At 43.4% G+C, this 7,650-nt stretch overlaps 1 pseudogene; it reads right to left on the bottom strand.

Moving 5' to 3' along the window:
• Window positions 1–669: 669 nt before the first annotated feature.
• On the bottom strand, window positions 670–5,137 carry LOC118346114 (annotated as a pseudogene).
• Window positions 5,138–7,650: the final 2,513 nt, after the last annotated feature.

The following is a 7,650-nucleotide window of genomic DNA, read 5'->3' as shown; positions in this document are numbered from 1 at the left end:
GCGGGCTGGGTGGAAGCCGAAGTCGCACGGGAGAGAGGAGAGAGTTGGGTCGCGCGGGAAAGAAAGAAGACCGAAGGAAATAAGGAGAAAAAGAAAAAAGAAGGAAAAGAAAAGGAGAGGAAAGAAAAAGAGGGGAAAAGAAATGAGGTCCAATCCTCATAACTTGGGTCACGAAAATGATCCAACGGAAATGATTTTAAAACCACAAATTAAATAAAATAATTTAAACGTAATGGTAAAGTCAAATTGAAATAATTAAATCTCACAGTATTAATTTAAATATTAAAAGCAATTTAAATACATAACAATAAATAAATATTAAGAAAGCACATAAAAATAATTTTCACCAAGTTAAAAATCCTAAAAAATAACCCAATTAAAATCCAGTAATTTTAAAACAAAAGAATAATTTTTTGAATAACATAAAAATAATCATTCAATAAAAATACACTAAAATACGGGGTGTTACATCCTCCCCCCTTAAAAAAAAATTTCGTCCTCGAAATTAGCAAGGTCAAACATTAAACTAAGACAGGAACAAGATTCAACCGAGAGCATACTTAGAACATACCGTCAAAATCAAACAAACAAGTAAGGATAATGCTCCCTCATGTCGGCTTCTCTTTCCCAAGAGAAATCTTGAGCCAACGGGTCACCCCATGACACTTTCACCATAGGTATTGTCTTGGACCTTAATCTTTGCTCTTTCCGATCCACGATCTGCGTCGGGGCAACTTCATAAGTAAGGTTAGGCTGAAGTTGAATGCGTTCAGGGTCAACAAAACGTGGCTCTTGCTGTCCAAAACTCTTCTTCAACGAAGACACATGAAACACATCATGAACATCCCCAAAATAATCCGGCAAGGCAACTCTATAAGCAACAAGCCCAACTTTCTCTACGATCTGAAAAGGGCCAACATATCTTGGACTAAGCTTTCCTTTCTTACCAAAGCGCTTAACACCTTTCATAGGAGAGACTTTAAGATAAACCCAATCACCTTCTTCAAAGGATAAGTCTCTTCTTCTTGTATCTGCGTAACTCTTCTGGCGACTTTGCGCTTCTGCCATTTTAGTCCTTATAAACTGAACTTGGTCCTTCATTTCTTGAATTATCTCAGGCCCAATTACTTTACTCTCGCCGACTTCATCCCAACACAAGGGTGATCTGCACTTCCTTCCATACAAAGCTTCATACGGGGCCATCTGGATGGAAGAATGGAAACTGTTATTATAAGAGAATTCAATAAGCGGTAGATGATTCTCCCAACTTCCTTGAAATTCTGTGACACAAGACCGCAACATATCCTCCAGAGTCTGAATAGTACGCTCTGATTGACCGTCTGTTTGAGGGTGATATGCACTAGTAAACTTCAACTTAGTGCCTAAAGCCGCCTGCAAGCTCTTCCAAAAATGGGACGTAAACCGCGGGTCCCGATCTGACACGATACTCTTGGGTACTCCATGCAAACGCACTATCTCCTTGACATATAATCGAGTCAACTTACCCAAAGAGTCAGTATTATTAACAGGCAAGAAATGGGCACTCTTGGTCAACCGATCAACAATCACCCAAATTGAGTTCTTTCCACTAGGAGTCCTCGGTAAACCCACAACAAAATCCATAGAAATATCATCCCACTTCCACTCAGGAATAGGGAGAGGTTGAAGTCTACCAGCAGGTCTTTGATGCTCAGCCTTTACTCGACGGCACGTGTCACATTTCTCAATAAACAAAGCGATGTCCAACTTCATTCCTTCCCACCAGAAATTCCTCTTTAAATCTCGATACATCTTCGTGCTTCCTGGATGAACTGAATAAGGAGCCGCATGGGCTTCTGCCAAAATCCGCTCTTTAAATTCAGAATCTCGGGGAATCACTCTACGATCCCGAAACCGAAGAATACCATCCTTATCCAAGCTGTAATGCAAGGGTCCTCTAGACTTCCTGACTCTTTTCCTGATAGCTAACAATGTAGGATCCCTTCTTTGAAGAGTCTTCAATTCTTCAAAATCCACTACTCGGACATCCAAGACTGACGATAACAATTCCTCTTGCTGTGAACTCTCGATAAGAAGTCTCCTCATTCCACAAAGGAGAGAGTCCAAATCCGATGACTCTGCTTCATCCACTTGTTGAGATTTCCTACTCAAAGCATCAGCGACTAAATTCGCCTTTCCTGGATGATACTTGATCTCACATTAATAGTCGCTAATCAGCTCTAACCACCGCCTCTGTCTCATATTGAGATTCTTCTGAGTAAACAGATGCTTCAAGCTCTTGTGATCAGTATAACTTCACAGGCTTCACCATACAGATAATGCCGCCAAATCTTAAGAGCAAAAACTATTGCCGCCAACTCCAAATCATGTGTGGGATAATTCCTTTCATGAATTTTCAGCTGACGAGATGCATAAGCAACAACCCGTCCCTCTTGCATAAGAACGCATCCCAACCCGAATTTGGATGCATCACTAAAAATCACAAATGGCTTGTGTGGCTCTGGAAGTGCCAAAACAGGTGCCATTGTCAATCTTCTCTTCAACTCTTGAAAACTTCTCTCACATTTGTCAGACCATACAAACTCCGTATTCTTCCTAGTCAAGGCAGTGAGAGGTCCTGATAGTCGAGAAAAACCTTCCACAAATCTTCGATAGTAACCGGCAAGTCCCAAGAAACTTCGTATCTCACGAACTGTTGAAGGGCGAGGCCATGACAAAACAGCTTCTACTTTACTAGGATCTACAGCCACCCCTTCTTGAGAAATCACATGTCCAAGAAACTTAACTTCTTCTAACCAGAATTCACAGTTGCTCAACTTAGCGTACAATTGATGCTCTCTTAATTTCCCAAGCGCCAGACGAAGGTGACAAGCATGCTCTTCCAAGTCTCGGGAATAAATCAGAATGTCGTCAAGAAACACCACCACAAAAGAGTCCAAAAAGGGTCGAAACACCCGATTCATTAAATCCATAAAAGCGGCTGGAGCGTTCGCTAACCCAAAAGACATCACCTTAAATTCATAATGGCCATACCTCGTCCTGAAAGCAGTCTTGGGCACGTCCTTATCCCTTATCCTCAGCTGATAGTACCCTGATCTCAAGTCAATCTTGAAAAGACAGCTGCTCCCTGAAGCTGATCAAACAGATCATCAATTCTTGGAAGAGGGTACTTGTTCTTGATAGTCACCTTGTTAAGCTCCCGATAGTCTATGCACATTCTGAGAGTACCATCTTTCTTCTTGACAAACAAAACAGGCGCTCCCCAGGGCGAAGTACTAGGCTGAATAAATCCTTTGTCAACCAATTCTTGCAATTGAGTCTTCAACTCTTTTAACTCGGCCGGTGCCATGCGGTAAGGAGCCTTATGCACAGGAGCCGCCCCGGGTTCCAGATCAATAACAAATTCCATGTCACGAACGGGAGGCAATCCAGGTAACTCATCCACGAACACATCGGGAAATTCTTCCACCACTGGAATATCCGCTAAAGATTTCTTCTCAGATGGTGTAGATACGACTTGGACCAAAAAAGCATCTGCCCCACAAGCTATATCTTTCTTAGCTTGAACTGCTGATATAACTGATGGTCTTGCCTTTAACTTACTTCCCACGAATTCTAAATAATCCTCATCCGAAAGTTGAAAACCAATTACTCGTCTTCTACAATCAATATTCGCAGAATAACGATACAGCCAATCCATACCCAAAATTATATCAAAACCAAGCAACTTGAATACAATCAAATCCGCATCCAATATCCTTCCACCAAGATCCAAAGGACAACCCAAAGCAACCTTAGAGCAACACACGATCTCGCCATTGGGAAGAGCCACAACTAAGGATTGTGGTAGAGGTTCTGTAACCAAATTGCACATCCGTGCAAACGTGGCAGACACAAAAGATTGGGACGCCCCAGAATCAAACAAAGTACAAGCATAAAAATCATATAGACGAACTCTTCCTGATGCAAACACAACCACCAAACAAATTCAAAAAACCCAACCACACCAAACAATAAACCCAAATAAAATAACTACATACATACCAGTAATCACTCCAGCATCATGGGTCTCTGGAGCCTCATAATCCACGTCGCCAGGAGTCACCGCATAAACTCGGGCTTGTACCAACTGTCTCTGGTTGCCCCTTCCACCTCGACGACCTCCTCGTCCTCCTTGACCTCCTTGACCTCCTTGAACTAGACTGGGACACTCCCGAGCAAAGTGACCCGGCTGGCCACATCTAAAACACTGAATGCCCCTTTGACCACAATCACCCTCATGGGCTCTACTACATCTCGGGCATACTGGAGTCCGGCCTCCTGCACGAACACCGGAGGTTGTCTGTGGACGGGTCCCGGTCCTCTGAACAAATTTCTGTGGCGATCCAGAACTGCTTCCTTCACCAAGATAACTCCGTCTTTTCTGACCTGGAGGGGAGCCCACTACAAAGCTATTCTCGCGCTCTGCGATACTGGCCAAGTCTACCAGCTTCTGAAATTCCACAATCTGGAGACAAGCCACTTGTCTGCGTACTTCAGGGCGCAGACCCTCCATAAAACGCTCCACCTGCAGCTCTTCGGTGGCAATGAGGTGAGGAGCGAACCGTCCAAGCTCCATAAATTTCGTTGCATATTGCTCGACCGTCATACCTCCTTGAACCAAATTATTAAACTCCCGAGCCTTCTGCCTTCTCACTGAAACAGGAAAGTATCGATCATCAAATTCCTTTTTAAACCGCTGCCAGGACACAGCAGCCAAGGATCCGAACTCCATTTCTAGGAGTGACCGCTTGGTCTCCCACCAGTATGCTGCTTCACCTTGTAGCATATAACTTGCATACAAAACCATCTGGACCTCAGTACACCCACAGACTTCAAAGGTCCTTTCCAAATCTAGAATCCACCTCCTAGCTCGCATTGGATCCTCTTCCCCAGTAAAGGCAGGAGTCCTATGCGCCAGGAAGCGCTCATAGGTGCACCCCACTTGGACCGCTCTATTTAGATCTCCTTGCGGCGGTCGGAAATTCTGCTCGTACAAGTCTGACATCCTATTCAACGCCCTTGCAATGGCATCGTCTCTTTCACACCTGGATAGCTCATCTTCGGGCACATTAGCTTGCCTTCTTGGTCTCACCATAGTCCTGTCATAGAGCAACCTCCAACCCCGCTTAAATCCAGATAAAACCAAACTCAACCAAAGCAACACAAAAATACAATAACATAAAATTAAATTAAATAACATCAATTAACATAAAACAAAACAACAATAAACTCATAATATCACATATTTATTTTTAAAATAATCATTTAACTTACAACACTTTAAAAAATTATTTTAAAACAATAAAATAATTTCTGGTACTATCCTAAGGGACATGTGGTTTTACCCAGAGCCGAACTGCTCTGATACCACCTGTGGCGCCCCCGACTCCCATGTAAGGAAAACACGGGAATCGAGACGCCGGGATGATGACAACACGGTCACACATCCCAACGAAAGTGCCAAGTGTGTGTACATGCAACGGTGTACAATAACAACGCAGCGGATTAGTCAACTAAGTACCAGAATTTAAATACAAGTAAACATCAGTAAAGTTTTAAAAGTAGTTATACAGTCATCCAAAATAAAGTTAACACATGTCCCAAAAATACAAAGGGTAAAATAAATAACAAGCTAGTGATCCCAGATCACTCCTCGGGCGGAGCCGTCTCCTCAGGCTCACCCTCCTCCTCCTCATCTGCATCAAAATCTGCGTTACCACAGAATGGTACCGCAGGTAAGTATAACCCAAAAATAATCTCAGGAATAAAATGCATTTAATACAACTAACATGCATGCATATGATGAAATATGCATTTTTCCTCAAAACATCATTTTCCCCGAAAATGATAATTTTCCAACACACGCCAAAAATCCCATTTGGCCCAAAAATAATCCGTAAAACATTTTCCCAGAAAATGATTTACACAAAATCCAACTCACACTATTTTCCCAGAAAATAGTCCATTTAATCCGTCAATACCCTATGCACCATGGCCTCCCCTAGGGACCATCCGCACGTCCTGGCTTCGTAGCGATGCCCAGTTCCGCGCCCAGCGCGTACATGGCCGAGCACTCACTACGCAACGAGCGATGCCCAGTTCCGCGCCCAGCGCGTACATGGCCAGACATCCTCTAGTCCCCGCCAGCAGAAGGACCACGGAGTCGGCACGAATCTCTCGTCCGATCCCATTGTCGCCCAGCGACAATCCAGGGGACGTTACTCAGTTTATTCCGCTCCCGAGTAACCAGAGAAGCTCCACCGAGAAAATGCCCCATCTCGGCTTGGGGTTCGTGATACACACGCACCCAACAGATCATTCACATGAAAACCCAGTTTTCATAAACACATGAACATGAATGCAATACACGAAAACCCAGTTTTCCTTTACAAACATGAACATGCATGAAATAATGAAATGCACATGAACCAACCAATCCAAAAATCCATCAATAACCAATAACCAATAACCAATAACCAATCCAATCCAATCAAACCAACAACTCCAATCACAAATCCATCCGACCCCCGTACTCCTCGGACTCAGTCCGGCATGCCAAAAAATACAGTGAAAAGGGTTAGTGCAAAAATACATAAAATTCATGAGAATTCTTTGGAGAAATACTTACAGCGCTATATGATAATTTCCGGAGGATCACGAAGCTGAAAAAGGCGACGTCTGAGCAACACCACAGTGTAAAATACACTGTGGCCGTGGGTCACAAATACCCACTTTTCAACGGAGACAAACGAAGACCCCAAAATGATAGGGTAGGGCCTAGAGAGGTCGGTGAAGCCAATGGTGGTGGTGGTTTGCCGTGGATGACGGCGCAAATGGTGGTTTAAGGCCAAAAATGTACAAATCGGAAATGGACTTGGTGGGGCTTCACCGGTGACGGATCGGAGCCGGGGTTGGGTCCAAAGGGTTGCCAAGAGGTCGGGGATGAAGTGGTAGGAAGATGGTGGCCAATGGCGGTGCGACGGCGGCGCAACGGCGGAAAGAGTGCCGCGGCTTCGTGGGTCTCGTGGGGGCTAACGGCGGCTTGGATGGAAGTGAGGTTGGTGGGGTAAGGTCGCCGGCGGCAGGGGAACCGAATGGAGGGGGCGGTGTCGACCACGGCGGCTCGACGGCGGCGGGCTGGGTGGAAGCCGAAGTCGCACGGGAGAGAGGAGAGAGTTGGGTCGCGCGGGAAAGAAAGAAGACCGAAGGAAATAAGGAGAAAAAGAAAAAAGAAGGAAAAGAAAAGGAGAGGAAAGAAAAAGAGGGGAAAAGAAATGAAGTCCAATCCTCATAACTTGGGTCACGAAAATGATCCAACGGAAATGATTTTAAAACCACAAATTAAAGAAAATAATTTAAACGTAATGGTAAAGTCAAATTGAAATAATTAAATCTCACAGTATTAATTTAAATATTAAAAGCAATTTAAATACATAACAATAAATAAATATTAAGAAAGCACATAAAAATAATTTTCACCAAGTTAAAAATCCTAAAAAATAACCCAATTAAAATCCAGTAATTTTAAAACAAAAGAATAATTTTTTGAATAACATAAAAATAATCATTCAATAAAAATACACTAAAATACGGGGTGTTACAGAGCAA

This window comes from Juglans regia, unplaced genomic scaffold, assembly GCF_001411555.2.
Source record: "Juglans regia cultivar Chandler unplaced genomic scaffold, Walnut 2.0 Scaffold_684, whole genome shotgun sequence".
NCBI classification, from domain to species: Eukaryota; Viridiplantae; Streptophyta; class Magnoliopsida; order Fagales; family Juglandaceae; genus Juglans; species Juglans regia.
Note: the sequence above shows the minus strand (reverse complement) of the source record. Positions and strands in the feature narration are given on the sequence as shown.